Below are 20,947 nucleotides of genomic sequence, written 5' to 3'. Positions count from 1 at the left end.
AAGAAGGCGTGGTGTTGGGAGTGAGGAGGCTGCTGCTGTGCAGGTGGTTGTGAGGTCAGAGGTGTGTGAGGAGCTGATAGGGCAGGAGCAGTCCCCTGGCTTCTGCATGTGCTTGTGAGGTCAGAGGTGTCTGAGGAGCTGATAGGGCAGAAGCAGGCAGGTGTGAGCAGCCATAAAGGTGACTGGGTAGGAGGGGAAATGACTGAGCAGAAGAATGTTCCTGTGAGCCCGGGAGCTGTGAGCCTGGCGACCAGAAGCATCCTTGACACGTGCAGCCGGGCGCTTTGCAGCACAGCGAGGTACCGAGAACCCAGACACCTCCAGGTCATCTCTGAAGTGAGACGCTGTCTGTTACGATGTTGTTCCCCCTTTGAGTTCACTTTTGGAGTCGGTTTGCTTTATCTGCCCAGCTGTGGGGTGGCAGGGTCACCTCTGGGATGGGTTTGTCCTCCCCTCTGGGATGCTTTGGCCCTTTGTGAAATCTGTTTCATTCACTTTATACCAGCATTATATCTCCATATAGGCAGTCTATCATCAATAGATCTGCTGCTGTTTTTAGGATAAGTTCCCTCCCTCATGATAAGGTTGTAGTCACCTGCAGTAGTATACACCTACTTGGTTGGTGCTGTTCTATCGACTCTTGCTGAACGACTGGTTGTTGTGATACAATTGATGGCTGCTCTTCTTTGCTGCTGCCATAGTAGTGATTGATCCTCTCTCATGGATTGCTGATAGAAATGGGAAGCAGGTCCATGGCCTGTAGCTCCCCAGGGCTCCTCACAGGCATCTCCAAAGTGTTCTGTCCTGCTGTGGAGGGAGCTGAAGTCCTGGGTAGCAGCCCCAGACTCCACCAGGGGAGACAGCCAAAGAGTTTGGTGTATGTTGGTGGCAGGGCCATGCCCAATAGCTCCTCAGGAATCCTCCAAGGAATGTGCCGAATGTTTTGGCCTCCCCCGGACACAGCTGAATCTTGCAGGGAGCTGTCCCAGAGTTTTCCAAGGTGGCTACCCAAGGTGTTTTGTGTATGCTGGAGTCAGGTCCATGCCCAGTAGCTCTCTGGAGCTCCTCCAAGGCATCTCCAGGAGTATATGGGTTATCTCTTCAGACAGGTGAATTCCCAGGTAGCAGCCCCAGACTTTTCCAGAGTTGTTACCCAAAGAGCATTGTGTATACTGGGGGCATGTCCATGCCCCGTAGCTCCTTTCAGCTCCTCCCAGGCAGCTCCAGAATGTTTTGGATACCCCTGGAGACAGTGTAATTTTGCAGGTAGCAGCCCCAGACTCCTCCAAGGAACCCACCCAAGGAGTTTTACCAATGTTGGAGGCAGGCCCATGCTCTGTACCTTGCTGGGACTCTAAGTCAGCTTGGGAGTGTCTTGACGTTCCCTGCAAATGGCTGAATTTCCTGGGTAGCAGCCACAGACTCCTCCTTGATATAATTACCTGAAAACTTTTCTTCCTGTAGGACTCAGGTGCATGCCAGGTTGCTCCACGGGACTCCTCCCAGGCATCTGCAAGAGTGTTTTGGCCTTTTCAGGAGACGGAGGAATTCCCAGGTAGCAGCCCCAGACTCCTCTAAGGTTGATAGCCAAGGTGTTTTGTCGATGTTGGAAGCAGGTCCATGCTCTCTACCTTGCTGTTCGTCCTCCAAGGCAGATCCAGGAGTGTTTTGCCCTTCCCTGGAGACAGCCGATGTCCTGGGTAGAAAGTGCATTTGACTCCTAGGTAGTTACCTGAAGAATATTCTTCATGTTGGAGGCAGGTCCATGCCTGGTAGCTCCCTGGGGCTCCTCTCAGGCATTCCCAGGAACATACTCATTTCTCTGGAGACGCGTGAATTCCCAGGTAGCAGCCCCAGACTTCTCTAAGGCAGCTACTGGAAGTAACATGTAACATTTACATTACATTAACATGACATTACAGTAATGTTACATTAAGTTACAGTAATGTTACAGTAATGTTACATTACATTACATTACAGTACATAACATTACATTACAGTAACATGTAACATTTGGTAACATGTTGGAGGCAGGTCAAGGCCAGTGGCTCCCCGGGATTCCTCCCAGGCAGCTCCAGGAGTGTTTTGGCCTCCCCTGGAGAGAGATGAATTTCTTAGGTAGCAGCCCCAGACTCCTCCAGGGGCTCCACCCAAGGAGTTTTGTCAGTGCTGGGGGACGGTCCATGCCATGTAGATTTCTGGGACTCCTCCCAGGCAGCTTAGGAGCTTTTTGGTCTTCCTTCGATATAGCTGAAGGCTCCGGTAGCAGCCCCAGAGTCCTCCTAGTTAGTTACGTGAAGAGCTTTCTTCATGTTGAAGGCAGGTCAATGCCCAATATCTCTCTGGGACTCCTCTCAAGCATCTCCAAGGGTGTTTTTGCTTCATCTGGAGACAGCTGGAGTCATGGGTAGCAGCCCCAAACTCCTCCTAGGTAGGTAGTTATTTTTATCCATGTTAGAGGCAGCTGCATGACTGGCAGCTCCCCAGGAGTCCTCCTAGGCATCACCAAGAGTGTATTCACTCCTTCTGGAGACATCTGAAGCCTTGGGTAGTAGCCCAATAATCCTCCCAGGTAAGTTGTTGAAGAGTTTTCTTCATGTGGAAGGCAGGTCCATGTCTGGTAGCTCCCCGAGGCTCCTCCCAGGTACCTCCAGGAGTGTGTTGGCCTGTGCTGGAGTGTCGTGAAAGAGTGGAATGCCCCTCACTCCAAAGAGAGAAGCAGCAATATGTTGTATTGAGGTAAAAGAATAATTTGACAGGGTTCAATAAATTCAATAAATTTAAAATCCATCAAATTCATTAAAATCCATTCAAATTCAATAAATTTGGTGGAATTTAACAAAGTTTAACAGTGGTTTACCACAGTTCAATAAGTTTGGTGGTAAGGTTCACTTTATTAATTACTGCTTGGAAGAAACATACACAGGAAAATCGAGTGAGAATCGAGTTAGAATGATTCACACAGAGACCAGAGTGGAAAGGGTAAGAAAGACCCTTCGGCTGAGTCACAAGGTTCATCTGGACCCTCCTGCTTTCTAAACTCCTGATCGAGCTTAGGTACGGCCGGGTCCAATCTTAGTCTCAGACTTGGACAATGGTTTATGTCTACTGGAATTACCTATACAAAGTTTGTAGTAATTAACATTTAATAACTACATGGATTAGTAATGTTTCATGAGTATTAATTCAGCATGCTGTCGGTCACTTAGCAAAGATCTGCCGTTGGTAAGAGGTCTCTCTGCCTCGAGGAGCAACCTTGAGAGGTGTCCCAGCTCAAGGGGAGATCACCGCCGTGCAGCCACGCTGCCTAGCAGGGAGAGCTCAGAGAAGGCTCACTGAGGCTGTCACAGTTATGGAATAAAGCGGTTGGCTTGTAGTCAAATGACATGTGATGGGAAAGGTATGCATGAGAGTCCTTGTACCCACAGCTTGCTTTGTTCCTTGATAAATGAGTCTTGGAAAAGCCACCCGCTGTTCATGTGTTAATCGCAAGATCAGTGTTCCAAGCTCACAGGCATCGATGCTCACTGTGTCACTCTGCTCCTTTGTGGGTTTTAAGAGAACAGATTGGAACTAGAGGAGTTCTTGGCCTGGCTACAGCTCAGGCCTTCACCTCCTTTGGAGCCTGACCCAATCTACTGCTAATTTGGTAAAGGGGTTGAGTGCATCCAGCACAGGGCTAATGGTTTTAAACTGATGAGGGGTAGATTTAGATTAGCTATTAGGAAGAAATTCTTTACTGTGAGGGTGGTGAGACCCTGGAAGAGGTTGCCCAGATTTGGTACTTTGGATTCTCCCTCACTGGAATTGTTCAAGGCCAGGTTGAAAGTTGTGAGAGTCTGAAAGACTTAATGTCTAAAACATTGTGGTGATTTGAGGCGCTATTTGCATGGCGACAGCAGGTCAGCAAGCATGGGGTGGGGGAGAGCAAGAGCGGGATGTGGAGAGCATGTCGGAGGATGCGTGGTTCCAGGTTCTCCCAAACCTGACCATGTATGGCCAGAGGTCACATAGAGTTTATCTGAGGAAGGGGCTTGCAACCGCCCAAGAGACCCCTCGCGACCACCCCCCTCCCCCAGCGCCTGCGCAGAAGATTGAGAACTTTCTAGAACAATAACCATGTCAGTCCTGAAGGGGTGTACCTGGAGGCGGGGATTAGCCTGTAAAAGGCTTGCCCCCCCCACCCCCAAGGGAAGCGCGCGCACGCCCACCACTGGAGGATTGCCACGTTTGTCATCGTCATCACGGGATCCAAGGGTGGTGATACTTTTTCTTTCTCTTTCCTCCTCTCTTCTCCTTTCCTTTTCTTGCTTCTCTCTTTCTCTGCTCTTCCAATATATATATGCAAGTTTCGGATTGGTTTGCCCGGAAAATAGCTCCATTGCCAAATCGCCTTTGCTCGTTCATTAAACTCGTCAGGTCGTTAAGTTTGGCCGTTTGTGGAATTCGCCAGTTAATAAAATTGCTGGCCAGATTGTTCCTCTGGGTCATTGTCGTGACTCTGCCGACCACGCGGCTCTGCCGAGCAGAGATCAGCTTTTGTCGGTACTCAAACAGTCGGGGAATCGAAAAGATTCACCCCTCTCGCAACCCACCGAGTGGGACGAGACAGAAGTGTCTTTGAGCAGCCTGATCTAGTGGAAGATATCCCTGCCCATGGCAGGGGAGATGGCACTAGGTGATCTTTAAGGTCCCTTCCAACGCAAACCATTTTATGATTCCATAATTGTGTGAAATGGAGGCCGTAGGGGATATCCAGATGAGGTCTTGCTCTGACAGGGGCAGACCTGGTGGGAAAATGCCAATCAAATTTCCCATTTGTAGTCTTGGTTATGTCTTCTCTCTGTTGTAGAAACCACTCCAAGAAAATGCCTGAACACAAGAGGAGGCTGCAAGAACAGCCCTAAACAGAGATTGTTCTTTTTTCTCCAGGCACTCTGATTCGAAAATTGGAGAAGGGACTTCTTCCTCACTGGCACCATCATATGCCCGTTCCTTCCTCAGTCAGTGGGGGGCCGGCAGCAAGCAGGCGAGTTCTGTGGGACCACAGAGTCTGCCTCGGAGGACTAAGGTAACTCTGGGGAGGTGGGTCAGGGCACCAGATGGACAGTGGATTTCCTTCGGGGATCTTGGCGTTGCTCTCTTTTCCCTCCCACACTGCAGCTTTCTTCATGGTTGCCACACTGCTCCCTCTCAAAGAATCCCGCCTAGATCCATCCCATTTGTCTGCCTTTGGCCCTCCTGGTTTTGCAGCCCTCCAGGAGAGCCTTTGGGAGGCCCCTAGCTGTGCCCTCACACAGCTTCTGGCGTTTCCCCACTGTTCTGGCCCTTTCAGGAGTACCTTTTCACAGCTTCTTTTGTTCTGGTTTCATCTGGGATAGAGTTAATTTTCTTCCTAGTAGCTGGTATAGCGCTGTGTTTTGCATTTAGGATGAGGATAATGTTGATAGCACACTGATGTTTTAGTGGTGGCTAAGTAATGTTTACACCAGTCGGGGACTTCTCAGCTTCCCCTGCTCTGCCAGGTGCACAAGAAACTGGGAGGGGGCACAGCCAAGAGAGTTGATCCAAACTGGCCAAAGGGCTGTTGCATACCCTATGACGTCATGCTCAGTATATAAACTGGGGGAGTTGGCCGGGGGACAGTGATCACTGCTCAGGGACGGGCTGGGCATCAGTCGGTGGGTGGTGAGCAGTTCTATCACTTGTTTTTTCCTGGGTTTTGTTCCTCTCTCGCTCTCTTCTTGTTTGCCTTCTCATTAAAATGTTCCTGTTGTTGTTGTTGTTCCAATTATTAAACTGTTCTTATTTCATCCCACGATTTTTCTTACTTTTCCTCTTCCGATTCTCTCCCCCATCCCACCGCGGGGCCAGGCTGACCGAGCGGCTGTGTGGTACTTAATTGCCGACTGGGGCTAATCCACAGCCCCGGCTCCTGTTCAGCTTGGTGTCCCAGGTCCTTCTCTGCAGTTTCCCTCTAGCCAGTCAGCCCCAACATATCCTGGGGCATGGTACCGGGGCAGGACTTTGCACTTCCCTTGGATGAACCTGAGGTTCCTTTCAGCCCATTTCTCCAGCCTCTACAGGTCCCTCCAAACAGCAGCACACCAGTCCTTCCTCCCAGTTCCGTATCATCATCAGACGTGCTGAGACTGCACTCTGCCCCGTCATCCAGATCATTAATGAAGGTGTTGAAGAGAACTGGACTCACTGTTGACCCCTGGCGTACACCGCTGTTTGCTGGACTCGGGCTGAACTTCATGCCACAGTCACAACCCCTTGATCCCAGCAGTTCAGCCAGTCTTCAGTCCACCTCACCGTGTACTTCTCTAGTCTATACTTCATCAGCTGGTCCAGCAGGATGAGGACATCCTCATCTGAGGGTACTGGAGAAACCTGATCTATTAATTGCAACATACGGAATGGGGTGGTGAACCTCTCAGTAACTTTAAAGCACTGGGCTAGCTTAGCCAACGTGCCTTGTCCTAAATCTGTGGCCCAGGTACACCTATTTGTTCATGGACCCAGGTAGTGCCCACCTCTGCTGGAAAAAATGGAGGCCCAGTTACCCCAAACCTGATAGACGAGTGTGTTACATGGACTGGCCACATTCACGGTATTGATCTGAGAATGACAGTAACCCAGAACTGGACTCAAATTGGCCTTCAGTGCCTCGGTGTTGCTGAACCATGATCACAGCCCTCTCCCTTGTCCTGTGTGGCACAGGGACGGGATCGAGCAGCGGCTCAGAGACCCTGATCCACAGGCAAGAACAAGGTTCACTGGAGTGGTGTGACCAGTGAGGTGGTGACAATCTTCTGCCACAAGGCCAATAAACCATACGGCAAACCCTGACACTAACCCTCCATGTTTAATGGCGCTTTAAAAGCCCTCCATTAACAACTACAAACTTCTGCATGACAACGTGCCTGAGCTTTTCAGACTTTACCTTCATGAACAGATAATTAAGCCCTAGAACATTGACACAGGAGAGATGACGCATTAGGCATCCCACGCCCAAAGCACTTTTCTGGTCTTCTTTTGCCTGCTAGTTTCTGTGTGATTGGGAAATGACACCTCTAAAGCCTAGCAGCAGAGTGCAAAGGGAAAGAAGTGACTTCTTAATCCAAAGGGAGTGATTCTTCTCTGGGGCATGTGGGCATGATGGAAGGCAGCACTTGGGGTAGGTCTCGCTATCCCTGGCTTTGCCAGTATTAGTCCCATTATGTGTGTGACGGGTACGTGCATTGAGTCTTCAGAACTTCAGGAGCCAGGGATCCCAGAATCCCATCTCCTTGGTGACCCAGTGAATGTCAGCCATCACTGACTTTCACAAGCCACTCTCCTGAGCTCAGTGTAAGCCTTCCTTAGCTACCGTCCGGGGTTCAGTCACGATTCAGCCTCTCGGGGCTGTTTCCTCCTCTGTCAAGGATGTTGTCCTTCTCGTACTCCAATCCCCAACATGAGCAACTGCTTAGTGGGTAAGAGAGCTAAACGTGAGAATGAGCCGCAGCACGGGGCTAGCATGATGAAGCAGGATGCTAATGGCAAGCTGCAGGTCTGTGACAGTGTCCCTCCTGCTGTCATGCTCAGGAGATCCCCACCACCAGCAGCCTGCTTCCTCCCTGGTCCAGTCCTGCTCCCCAGGACAGCATTAGGGTCCTGGCCCTGGGGCTCCTCTTGTAGCTGCGGCTGCCCCAGCAGCACAGCAGCCTGCCCCAGCTGGACACACAGGAACGGGATGCTCTTTTTATTTCTCCCCTCCACGGCCATGGTGCCCTGCTCTTCTCCCTGGACATCCCTTCTCCCCAGAGAGCCTTTCCCCAGGTGAGTGTGTCCATGCTGGCCTGGCTGGCCGTTCCTGCACCCCTGACCATGCTCCCCACAGGACCCTGAGCTGGCGGTGCTGCTCTGCAGAGCGAGGGGGCTGTGGTGCCCTGGGGCCATGGGGTGACCCTGCAGTGGCCATGCTGGGAAGGTTGAGAAGCAGACCCAGCCAGACAGGGATCACTGCTGCTGAGCCCCTTTCCATCTCCCACTTCCCAGCTGGCCTATGACCAAGGAAGGTGCTTAGGAGGATCATGAGACGTTTCCATATGACATTTCCTCAGCCACCTCCAGTGTCTCCTAAAGAGCCTGTACATCACAGTACCCAAAGCTGTGCTACCTGTCCCACCACGTCACCACAGTGGTTCCCTCAGAAGCTCTGTCATGGACTAAGGGGCTCCCGACCCTCCTGGCTGTGTCCCAGGCTGAGGGCATTGGTGCACATTTGGGTTGCAGCAGCTCAGCAAAGACTTCTCATGGAGAAAACTGGAACCAAGCACCCAGCACCCCATGTATGCAAAGGCTTTGCTTCAGAGCAAAGACATGCTGGGAAGGATGGCAGGTGGCAACGTAAGGATGAGATGAGATGCTCGTGAAGACAACAATCCCTGCAGTCCCCAAGGCCAGAGGAAAACAGGCCTGGGCCATGCCAGCCTTGCAAGAGAGCAGTTTGCTGCCTGAGGGGACTCTGCAGGACCTTGTGCCAATCTCCAGGAACACAAGGGACCCCTGAAGAACTCCCTGGGTGAGGTAAGGCTGCAATCCAGCCAGACTGTGGACATCAGTGCTGTGGGATTTTCTTCATATGATCACGGGTGGAGGTGGGGAGAGGACAGGGGAGAAGAGAACTGCCAGGGGTTGAGAGTATAGGGACGTGAGTGGAGACCCTGGTGTGATGTGCCTCCCAATCTTGCAGCAGCCCTGGCTGTAGACGAGATGGACCTTGCCTCCTTGCCGGGGTGTTGGCATTCCGGTGCTGGCAAAAAGGCACCGGACCCCTTTGGGAGGCCCTGGTGTGTCTGCCCAGCCCCCACTCCAGAGGGACGTGGCTTTCCTGGAGGTCCTGTGCCATATTTGCCAGCCACATGCAGTTGCGCTGGGCACCCCAGGCACCTGGCATGGCACCAGAGGCCTTTCTTATGCCCTTAGAAAGAGCCTTGCAATGATATCGGTGCCTGCAATGCAGGGACGTGCCCGTGCCTGAGTTTTGTAGTAAGCTGAGCTCTAGTGAGTGCAGTGGAGGGAGCCCAGAGAGAGCCCTGACCCTCCTTCTGCTGCACTCCTCCTTTTGGTCAGCTGGAAGGCCAGCAGCTGCCATGGACATGTGAGTCTAAGAGACGTTCAGATGCCCTACCCATTTGGTGTAACCTGAGGTGACCAAGGGACCCTCCCTCCCAGCCCCCCAGCTCATGCTCAGGCAGGTGGGGGTGTCCCATGGATGCTCCATCAGCGCTTGCAGACACAGCCACAAGTCCTGGACCACCCCTGGCACCTCAGATGCCACCAGGTGTTGGTGTGTGAGCAGCTGACTGCCACCCTCCATCCCCATGGATCACAGAGGGAGCTCAGGGCAGGGGCTGCTCTGCAGGCACCTATTTTGTGCACGCTGAGCTGAAGCAAGAGGAATCTCAGCTCCTGTGGGGTGCATGGGGAAGAGCTGAACCCCACTGCAGTCTCTGGGCTCCTCACCAGAGAGGAAATACCTGATGGACTCAGCTGAACCCCTGCCCTGCACGGTGGGGAAATGATCCCTGCCTGTCACTGCCACGGTGTCCTGCCTGGCAAGGGGACAGGGATAGGGGATAAAGGAATCAAATATTGAAACTCTTTGTAGACCCCCACGGCGTGTTAGGGCAAATCCCACTTCTAAACTCTGTCTCTCCAGTGTTCAGAGAGGGACAGTCAATGATTGCTTCAGTTAGCGTCTGCCTACGCTCCCCAGGAGAGACCCTGCTGCCCTTCATGAGACGTCAGCCCTTGGAGCCCCAGGGACACGTGGAGAGAGCCCAGAGGGGGCAGAGAAAGTGCTGCCTTGGGCTGGTCCTCTGCTGCTGAGCTGGGCTGGGCTCCTGGCATGGAGGGAGCTCCTGGCAAGCGGGCAGCGCTGCAGAGAGACAGCTCTGCCCAGGAGCAGCTCCTCTGCAAAGGGCAGCAGGGCTGAGGGCACTGCCTGCAGGCACTGAGGGGGGTGAGGGAAGTCAGAGAGAGGTTAAAGGCAGATGGGAGTGGGAGGACAGAGGAGAGCTCACTTGCAGAATAACCTTCACAGCCCTCTACCTGGTAAGTCTCTGCCTGCAGGGCAATGCACCTGCAGCTCCTGGAAAGATCTCCTAAAGCTGGCACATCCCACAGCCTACGGGATCTGCCAGGAGGGCTCTCACAGTTTCCCCAGTGCAGAGAAAATGACTGGCTTTGGAGCAGGGCTTCCCTGCTGCACCATCAGAGGGACGGGGCATGTCGGCTGCCTTCACCCGGGGATGGCTGCAGCGTGTGAAGCTGGGGGTGCACCCAGGGGTGCCCAGGGCTGTCCTTCAGAGCAGGGCCCCTGCACCCCAGGGGCTGTGTGCTGGGGCAGGACCTTTGTCTCCTGCCAGGGTCAGCTCTCAGCTTACCTGGGGAGCTGCCAGCAGCAGTGCGGGGAGAAGCTGTGGGTGGAAGAAGCAACTGCTGGCAGGAGAGGGTCCTTCTGCTGTCAAGAGGGTGCTGCGTTGGTCGGGGCTGCTCACAGCTCCAGATCACCCCCAGGGCATTTCTGAGGGGACTTTTCAAGGGGAAGGTCAAGGCAGGGACTACGTTAAAGATAAGGAGCTTTCCTGAATTTGTGTTTTTCATTTCCTATTTGGGGGGCACGGGGAGGTGGAAAAAGGGATCTCTCAAGTTTGAAGAAGTCACTGAGACTCCTGAGCTGTAACTTTGAGTCATCAGTAGATCTGCCAGAAACCTCCTAGAGTGCCTTTAGCCACTCCTCTGCCTATGGACAGCACCAGCTTCACCTCTGCTGGACCCATCAGGGTGTTTCTTGCCTGCCCTTTTCTACCTGCAAACAGGACCATGTATGCAGCCAGTGCCCTGCAAACAGGCAGGTTTCTGTAGGGCCAGGGGGAGTGCACAGAGGTTGGGATGGGATCTGTGAGTGCTGACAGGGAAAGACGGGACAGGGAAACACCTCCCAGGAGGAAAATCTCCAGGCAGCAGAGATATTATCAGGGAATGAGAGGAAACGAAAACCAGAAACGTTGTGGGAGGGAGAATTCAGAAATCTCCCTATGATCCCCTCCAATGCAGACCCCTTCTGCCTCGCAAGCCCCCTCGCCTCCTGTCTCACCCAGCAAAGCCTGTGCCCTCAGGGCTGTGGGGTCTGAGGCGTGAACCACCTCCTCTGCAGCCAGAGCTCCAGCAGAGCCGTGCTGCAGCTCTCCAGCCATGTGCCCATGTCCCTCTGCAGAGCACAGGGCTGAGAGCAGCTGCCTGGCAATGTTGGTGTCTGGGAGGTGTTGTGCACAGCTGGGCAGGGGTAACCCTGTCCTGAGTGCCTGGCTGCCTCTCCCTTTGCCTCTCTAAGCTCACTGTGTTTTTCCTTGTTTGTGTTATTTTGTCCGTGTTATTTTTATCTTGCTGTCAGGCTGTCTGGGGAGGTGGAGTTTCAGCTGCAGAGTCACACACTGATCTTGTGTGTCCTTTCATGCAGGTGTGTCCATGGGAACCAGTGTCCCAGCTTTCCTCTAAGCTGTAGGGCTGTGGGCAATGCAGTCAGAGCATCTAGGGGATGAGCTGAATCTCCCTTACTGAAATGCCATCATTAGGACACTTGGCTGTCTCCTTGAGGTGTCCTTCCAAACGGTGAGCTTTACCATTCCAGTTCCTTAGCACTGGGAGTGCAGATGCTGGCAGGCCCTTCTGTGTTAGCAGTGGTTTCACAGTACAAAGCTGAACACCAGGACTGGTCGCTGCCCCTACGCACTTCTGCAGAGTGGGGCTGACTTATCAAAAGCCCTTGGGCAGATGCCCTGCTCTTCATGGCACACAGCCAGCACCAACGAGGGCTCCAGGCACAGAGTTGAAGGAAGGTCTCCGAGAAAAAGGAAAGGGTGTCTGTGGGAAATTGCTTTGATTTTGGTCAGAGAAGTCTCCCCTAATTTGTCACTGTCTTTTTCTCCTATGACAATGCCCCATGCCCAGAGGCAGCAAATGTCCAACGGCAGCTCCACCACCCAGTTCCTCCTCCTGGCATTTGCAGACACACGGCAGCTGCAGCTCTTGCACTTCTGGCTCTTCCTGGGCATCTACCTGGCTGCCCTCCTGGGCAACGGCCTCATCATCACTGCTGTAGCCTGCGACCACCGCCTCCACACCCCCATGTACTTCTTCCTCCCCAACCTCTCCCTCATTGACCTGGGCTCCATCTCCACCACTGTCCCTAAAGCCATGGCCAATTCCCTTTCGGACACCAGGGACATCTCCTACACAGGATGTGCTGCACAAGTCTTTCTGTTTGTCTTTTTCATTTCAGCAGACTATTGTCTTCTCACCATCATGGCCTATGACCGCTATGTTGCCATCTGCAAACCCCTGCACTACGGGACCCTCCTGGGCAGCAGAGCTTGTGTCCACATGGCAGCAGCTGCCTGGGGCAGTTGTTTCTTCTATGCTGTGCTGCACACAGCCAATACATTTTCCATACCCCTTTGCCAAGGCAATGCCCTGGACCAGTTCTTCTGTGAAATCCCCCAGATCCTCAAGCTCTCCTGCTCACAATCCTACCTCAGCGAGGTTGGGCTTCTTGTGGTTAGTCTCAGGATTATTTCGGTGTTTTGTTTTTATTGTGTTGTCCTATGTGCAGATCTTCAGGGCTGTGCTGAGGATCCCCTCTGAGCAGGGACGGCACAAAGCCTTTTCCACGTGCCTCCCTCATCTGACTGTGGTCTCTCTGGTTTTGATCACTGCCATATTTACATACCTGAAGCCTCCATCCATCTCCTCTCCATCCCTGGACCTGGTGATGGCAGTTCTGTACTCAGTGGTTCCTCCAGCAGTGAACCCCCTCATCTACAGCATGAGGAACCAGGAGCTCAAGGATGCAGCGTGGAAACTGATAACTGGATGTTTTTCAGAAGTAACAAACTTCTGCATAGCAGTTATAATGTAACTCATTACAGCCTCAGCCTGTGTTCTATATTTTTTGTTGTTTGTGCTGGTTTTTTACTTGTGAGAATGTTGTCTTCCCAGGTTTAATTCACTGTCTGCTTTTCTTTTCTAACCGGGTAGCTTTGTAAATGAGGAGCTGTGCTTTCTGTGTGTTTAAACAAAATAAAGAGCCCTTCAGTGACTTTTTTCTTCCTGAGATCCTTCCTCCAAGGCCATTTTGGAGCTGCAGGGAGAGTTCTTGTGTGCAGAGTTGGAGGGGACAAGAGTCCCGGCATGGCAGCACTGCCAGGAGCACCAGCACTTGCTCTTCCAGGGCTCTTCTCTTTCCACTTCCATGTTCTCTTTCTGATCCCTTGCGTTGGTGTAAGGCCTGAGCGCTCTGGCAGCTTGGTCACAGCCGTGCTGCGTGGCAGTCCTGCGACCGCAGGCAGGGACAGGCAATGGGCACTTCTGTGACAGAGCTGGCCTCCATAACAGTGTTTCCATAAAGAAAAGGGATCTCCTGAGTACAGTGCCTGAAGGCTTAGGTCTTCTTTCAAAGTTGCTGTCAAGAAGAAGCTCAACAAAGTGCCCTGTTGAGGAAAACACCAGTGAACAGCTAAAGTGTGTGAGTGTGCAGGGTGGGGGCACGCAGCAGTGTCCCTTGCACAGCCAGGCCTCCAGGGACAGACTTGAAGGACCAGCAGAGCAGGGGCTGGTCTGCGACCGTGTTTGCTGGACACCCTGGGCAAGGTGCCCCAGGACAATCCTCACAGACCAGCCCCTTGCAACCGTCATTTCCAGCACTGGCCTCTCACCCGAGCCCGGAGAGGTTGTTTGTCCGTCCATTGAGGGACACCAAATGACTAGGTCAGAAGTCCATGTTTGCATTGTTCAGAGGAGACTTAAGCATGCACATCGTGTGCGTGTGGGGAGGTGAACCCGAGTGAGCACAAATGCCATCAGCCATTCCTAGAGGTGCCATGAAGGCCAGTGGGACAGACAGTGCCTCGAGGTCACCTCCCTTTGAGAGTAACGTCCCCTGGGAAACCAACCACCTGAATGCAGCACTGGCATGTGCTTCTGTCAGCCGAGGTCCCTGTGTCCATTCCCCACACCATGGGGCATCTCAGAGAGGTGCAGAGCAGGGCGATACACCGCAGGGCTGAGGTGCCTCCCAGCCTCTGGGAGTGGCAAGAGGAGGCCAGAGAGTCACCATGCCTGCTGCAGTGCACTGCCTCCGCGTGTGCAAGGGAAGGACTCGTGCCTCTGAACACCCCTGTGTGCATGAGGAGTGCATGAGGCCAGCTGAGATGTGGACACCTCACAGGGCCCTGCCATTTCTGTGTGTGACTCCAGGAACAAACCCCACTGTCCCAGTGAGATTCATCTCATGTGCCTTGGAACAGCAGAAATGCTCCTGTCTGCTCACATCACCCTTTCTGGATTGTGCCCTCAAATGTGTCAGAGCAGTCAGAGAGGTTCTGGGGTCCTTGCAAAAGGCAGACATCAAACCTTTCTTCCAGAAGTGCAAGAAGGAGGATTGGGAGAATTACAGGCTGGTCAACCTCACCTCGGTTCCTGAGAGGTGATGGGCCAAATACTCCTGCAGCCATTTCCAGGTACTTGTAGGACAAGAAAGGGATTGCAGAAGCTGTATGGGTTGGGGAAAGAAGGGGATGTTTTGTACCTGAACCCTAGCAAGGTTTATGTCATGGTCTGCCATAGCCTCTTTACAGCCAGATTGGTGGTATCTGGGCTGAAGGAATGGATGATGTAGTGGGTGGGAAGTTGGCTGGTGGATCAAGCCCAAATGTAACCGGTGGTAGAGTCCTCCTGGCAGCCACTTACTAGTGGCATCCCTCAGCGCAAGCACTTGGGCCAACACTGCTGAATGTCTCCATTAACTGCCTGTACAATGTGACGGAGTGCCTTTCCAGCTCCTTTGTGGATGATGCCAAATTGGGCAGGGCCCTTGAGCGACCTCATCTGGTTAACGCTGCCTTGAGCAGGACAGCCGGACAGGATGATGTTCAGGGGTCTCTTCCAACCCGAGTTACTCTGTGATTCAATGAATCTTTTCCTTGGAGAGCTTTCTGAAGACAGAACAGACAGAGGAAGAAGGAAAAACAGAGAGGCAGAAGTAGAGATATAAAAGTCACCAGTATAAATGCAGCAGTTCCTGTGACAAACATTTCTCCACTCAAAGTATTGGTAGGAAATCTATGAGATAAATGTGATGGAACAAGCTTACTTTTATCTGCTCAGGTACTGGGTCACAGGGAAGGTGATGGTTGGGTACGGTATCACATGGTCAGTTGTGTCTCGGGAACTCATAATCCAGTAGGAAGCCAGTGGCTGTGAAGGGGGCTGTGAGGTCACTTCTGCCTCTGGAGGCGATAGGCCAACAGCAGGAATGTGCCTGGGAAAGGGACTGTGAGGTCACTTCTTGCTGAAACAGCTGATAGCTCAGCCCTTGACTCATGGCGGGGGTTTGTGCTTTTAAGCTCACATCTGCCAGGGTCTCTGGCAGGCCAGCAGAAGGCACCTGGTTGGCCCATTGACTGGGAGATCCCCTCTGCCGAAGGACCTAGGCTCGCTCCAGGAAGGGGGCTTACATTTTGGTTGTCCTGTCTCTCCTGCCTGAGTACATGCTGGGACAGCAGCAGGCACGCAGCTTGCTCGTGTCTATCCGAGAAGCTGAAAGGCTAGCAGCTTTGGGAGATGATGGTGAGGTTACTTCTCATTGGTCAGTCAAATAGCCAGCAGAAGGCTGATGGATTGGGATGCCTGCTTGAAGGGTTGTTTCCCAGATGGTGGAGCTCTCCTTGGACATAGGAAACAGCAGGAGAGAGCAACACTGCTGCACAGCTTGGAAGGTGGAGATTGGGCATCAGGGGGAAGAAATGTCACTCAAAGGGTAGTGCTGTGGTACATGAAGTCCTCCAGAAGGAGCAGGAGATCAGTCCATGTCTTTGTGTTTCAAGGAAGAGAGTGTGAGGGTGGACAGATTTCAGTGAATGTATGGAAATGTCGGGGTGAGAGCAAAGTGAGGAAGCGAGATGGGTGTCTCCAGCCTGCAGGGCAAAAGAAGCAGCTGTGGGACAGCGTAGGACAACCTGTGGTGGAGATGGCAAAGAGCGCTAGCAAGGCTGGAAGTCATCAAGAGAACCCAAGGCTTTTTCCACTTGACTATGGCAATTGTCTGTGCCACCAAGGCCTATGAGGACACACGTTGTCCTGAGGCACTGGGGCCTCACTGCCTCCTTGCACACCCCCAGCAGGGCTGGGAACTGTCATAGCGTTGTCCTTCCCTCAGCACCACACACCCCACATCCCACTGCCCCAGGAAGAGCCCTGAGCACTGTGTGAAGGACAGGAGCTGCCTTCCCCAGGGCTGGGGGTCAGAGCTTGGCCTTTCTGCTTCATAGAACAAAGCCAGGGTTTTCTCAGCATCTCAGCTGCCTGCACAGTGCCTTTGCCTACCTGTCATCATGGCCTCCAGTTGTCTGCTCTAACGAGTCCCTGGGGGGCTTTGTCAGTAATGGCCCTCAGTGGGGCTCATTAATGCTTCAAGGTACTTTGGGTTTGGCTTTTGGTGTTGACTCTTTGAGAGGTTTGTGCAATCTCTTCTCAGTACCTGAGGTTCCAGGACTCAGCACCAAATGCCCCATGGGGCTCATTAAAATAAAGCAAGCCCTAACGAGCTGTGCGCCTTCTAGTCATTTTCTTCTAGACTTGTACGTTTAATTAGAGAGGTTTCCTAGTGCACTGCTGGAGAAAGATTTCAAAGAACTTCTAATAAACATGATCTTTTATTTTAAATGGTGTATTTTATTAATTTTCAGTTTAGAGAAGAGACAATAGGAGCATTCTCTGTTTGATATTCATCCAGGGTCTCTCCTGAGTAGGTCTGCACTGGTAGGAGAAGATGTCCCTTGAGGTCTGACACAGTATGGACAACCTTGCTCCTCACCTCCTCAACCCCATCATGTCTCTCATCAGCCACCTGGGACTTGTGTCCCTTTTCCTTACATCAGACTTCTCCTCTGCAGTCTGCAGCTGGACGGTACAGCTCCTTCGTACCAGCTCCCACCGCTTTCCTTAGAGACCTGGCTGCACAAAGGCAAAGAGGGATTTTCTTAATTTTGAGCAAACAACATAAAACTGATTAAGATTCACCATTCAAATAAAACACACTCCTCAAGTGTATGCCAAGTACAAGCTGCCACCCATGAGGTTCACCTCCCACAAGGCATAATCACGGAAGAAATATTTTAGACAGAAAGGACTTTATAAAATAGACACAATTAAAGAGTTGGCTCTTTAGACCAAATTAGACAGACTACTGAAAGATAGGCAGGCTTTTAATTCCCTGAAGCTCAAAGCAGCTACTGGATTGTTGAGGGGTGCCTGAATGATCAAAGTGTAAGGGGAAGGGAAAGCTAGAGAGCAATTGCCAGTGTTTCTGTGCAGATGGGCTGCTGGAAAGGTGACGTCAGACCTGGTCAATTTAGTTAGGACAGGTGGAATATGTGAAAGATGAGGGAGGTTAAATACACGGCCTAACAGACAGAGTACTGACCATGCAACTATAGAGGCAGGTCAGTAGTGCTCCTCTTGTTATTAATGCACATCCTGAAAACCCCGCATTTTGATCTCATGGGAAAACACCGACATTTTATTAAAAGTATTCAGTTGTTTCAGCTGAGGAGGTCACGCTTATACTTGTAAACACGTGTAAAAATTCCTCAGCTTTTCAGGCAGAGCTCCGCTGTCTGACCATCAGTGCCCAGTGCCAGCTCTGAGGACCCGGTGTCTCTGCAGTAGGTGCCTGGGACGGGCAGCTGTCACAGAGGACCTGCTGGAGACGAGAGCCCCTCGGAAGCTGCAGCTGGAGCCTGGGCAGAGGGTCCCGGGGCACCTCCACTGGCACCACGCGCCCCTGTCCCTGTTACTGCATCCCACCCCAATTTTATGATCTCTTCCCTTTGCAAACAAAGGCAGTACACAAATCCCCCAGAGATCAGTACATGAAAACAAGAGAAAACAAAGCCAGGAGGAGAACAACATCAACGGTGTTTGAAGCTTAAAGTTGCAACAGGACTTATTCTTCACTCTACATCTTGCATTCTATTTCTTTGTTGCTTCATTTTTGTAACATGTTCTCAGCACTTCCATCATACTGAGGCCTACAGCATTAAGAAAGATAATTTTTGTGTCTTGCACAGAGCCCAGGGCCCCAAAACACTCCCTGCCCTGGACTGTCCATGCCACCCCTAACTCTTGGCACAGAGTGAGTCACGCTCGGAGGTGTTGACCACTCTTGCCTGATGGAGGAAAGCAAGGTACAAAGCTGCAGGGAAACATTCTCTTTTTGGATGGCCAAATTTGCACTAATCTCATCAAATATGTGTTTTCTGTCTTTTTATGCGAGTATACAGAAAAACCTGTATTTATGTATAGGTCAATGTATAGAAAAATGCGTAGGTGTGTCCAGTTACTCAGCAAAATACATTTCCTACCAGCACTCTCAAAGGAAGCATCTTTGTTCCCAGGAATTACTCTCTTTATACTGTCTTTGTCACTCCGTCCCCTGCCCCACGGGGCACTGGCACCAGGTTTCCCTCAGCTGCCTTCCTTGTGCTGACAACACATTCAGAGAAGCCCTTCTGGGGGCCCTCCCCATGCATGGCCACTTCCAGCCACCGCTGAGCTTTGGCTCTGCTGGCTCCATCCCTGCACCCCCAGGCCAGGGGTCTGTCTGCCTCCTGGGCAGCCTGGTCCCCTCCAGCCTCCCTGCTCTTCCTTCTGCAGTTTGACCTCCTAAGTCAGGGGGGTCCCTCTTCATCCATGCTGACCTCTTGAGGGCCCTGCTCCACTCCCTGCACTTCAGACGGGCTTCTTCCTGGGCTTTGAGGATGTTGTCCCTGAAGATCCAGGGGGGACTCACAGCCCCTTTGTCCTCCAGGACACTCCAAGCAGATCCTCAGCTAACTGAAATCAACTCTCCTGCAGTCCTGCACTCTCATTCTGCTAGGTGTCCTACTTCTCCACCAGCTCATGGTCATTGCAGCCATGGCTGCCCTCATCCTTCCCATCCCCAGCCAGAGCCACCCTGTCTGTTGGTAAGACACCAACCCTCGTCAGCTCATCGAGTGTCTCATGTGTCAAGATGTGGTCTTCCACACCCCCCAGGCATCTCCTGGGTTACTTGTGCCCAGCCCTGGTGCCCTCCCAGCAGACTGGGGGTGGTTCAACTTGCCACGTAACTGAGGACCTGTGACCATGAGGCTTCCTCCAAGGCAAGGCTCTGTGCACGCCAGCCTCCCCTTTGCCCAGAGCTCAGTTCCACCTCCTCACACACCTGCCTGCCTTCCTGAGGAGCCCTTGCCGTCCATGGCTGCCCTCCCACCACTCGAGCTGTCCCACCAGGGCTCTGCAGTCCCCGTGGGGAGCACGTTGCTGCCTGCCCAGCAGAAACGACAGCTTTGTAGAGGGGAGAGGAGAGGCAGGCAAAGGGGAAGGGTTCTGGGAGGTTGGCTGGGAGGCTGCTCCTGTTGCTGGAAACGGATGATGCAAGGAGAGGCAGCGTAGCTGGGAGGTGGATTTTGAAGTCACTTCTGTGGAAAGAACCCAAGTGGCCAGGTGCTGAGGCAGGCACAGTGATGTCGCCTGGAGTGTCGGAAAGCCCACCCAGCAGTGCTGAGAGCTTGGGAGAGGGGGGATGCAGCGGACGGTGAAGATGACATGGCTGGGAGGTGACTGAGACGCCATTTCTACTGCAGTAACCGGACTGACTTGCGGCAGGCAGGCCGATACTGTGACATCACCAAGTGCATCACAACCCCAAAGCCACACAGATGACAGCTCAGGCAGTGGAGAGGGGTAGGGGTAGGCAAAGCCAACGTCGTTGGGCTGTTGCTTGTGAGGTCACCTCATGACAGCAATGTGATTGGCCAGGAGCAGGCAGGCATCATGAGGTCATCAAGGACACCAGATTGGACTGCTGCAGACAGATGACTGGGCCCCTGGTGAGGCCCTGCCCTGGGGTGAAGCCACCTGTACATGCCATGGGAAACTATGGGAGGTGGCATGAGAACCTGCAGGATGTGACAGAGAAGAGCGTGAGAAGGGACCAGAAGTATGGGCAGCACCGTGTGTCCTGGCTGGGTCTCGCAGGTGGCTGCAGACATGAGGAGTGGCCAAACAGCACAGAACATTGGGGACCTTCTGGGCAGTCAAGTCTTGCAAGGCCATCAGTGCCTGGGGAAGCCATCAGTGATGCCACTGAAGTCCCAGAGGACCTAGGCAATGGTATCCAAACTATCACATTTGGGTACAAATGCAGAAAACCTGAGACCATTGGGGAAAAATAATTGCTGAGGGTTCTGAATTGGGGAGGAGACTGGGGCAGAGAAAGGGAAGGAGCAAGGTGGATCGTGGAAGCAGCAGCCTGTGGAAGAGGGGGCAGGAGGGGGCTGCAAGGGGCCAGCTGCCCATGGGGAGGTGGCTGGTCACTGCCGGTCTGGCCAAACCCTCTGCCTGGTGACCGTGGTGTCTCCTGCTTATGATATCGGTTTCAGTTGGGGTAGAGTTAATGATCTCCACAGCAAGTGGAATGGGGCTACGTTTTAGATTTGTGATGAAAACAGTGTTGATAACACACCAGTGTTTTAGTCATTGCTGAGCAGTGCTTGCACAGCGCCAAGGCCTTTTCTGCTTCTCACGCTGCCCTGCCAGCGAGTAGGCTGGGGGTGCACAAGGAGTTGGGAGGGGACACAGCTGGGACAGCTGACCCCAACTGACCAAAGGGATATCCCATACCATAGGATGTCACGCTCAGTAATAAAAGCTGGGTGGGAAGAAGGAGGGAAGGGGGAACGTTCCGATTTATGGGATTTCTCTTCCCAAGTCACCGTTACGTGTCATGAAGCCCTGCTTGCCCAGAAATGGCTGAACACCTGCCTGCCGATGGGAAGCAGTGAATGAATTC

This window comes from Mycteria americana, unplaced genomic scaffold (assembly GCF_035582795.1).
Source record: "Mycteria americana isolate JAX WOST 10 ecotype Jacksonville Zoo and Gardens unplaced genomic scaffold, USCA_MyAme_1.0 Scaffold_68, whole genome shotgun sequence".
Classification (NCBI taxonomy): domain Eukaryota; kingdom Metazoa; phylum Chordata; class Aves; order Ciconiiformes; family Ciconiidae; genus Mycteria; species Mycteria americana.
This window is presented reverse-complemented; position numbering follows the sequence as displayed.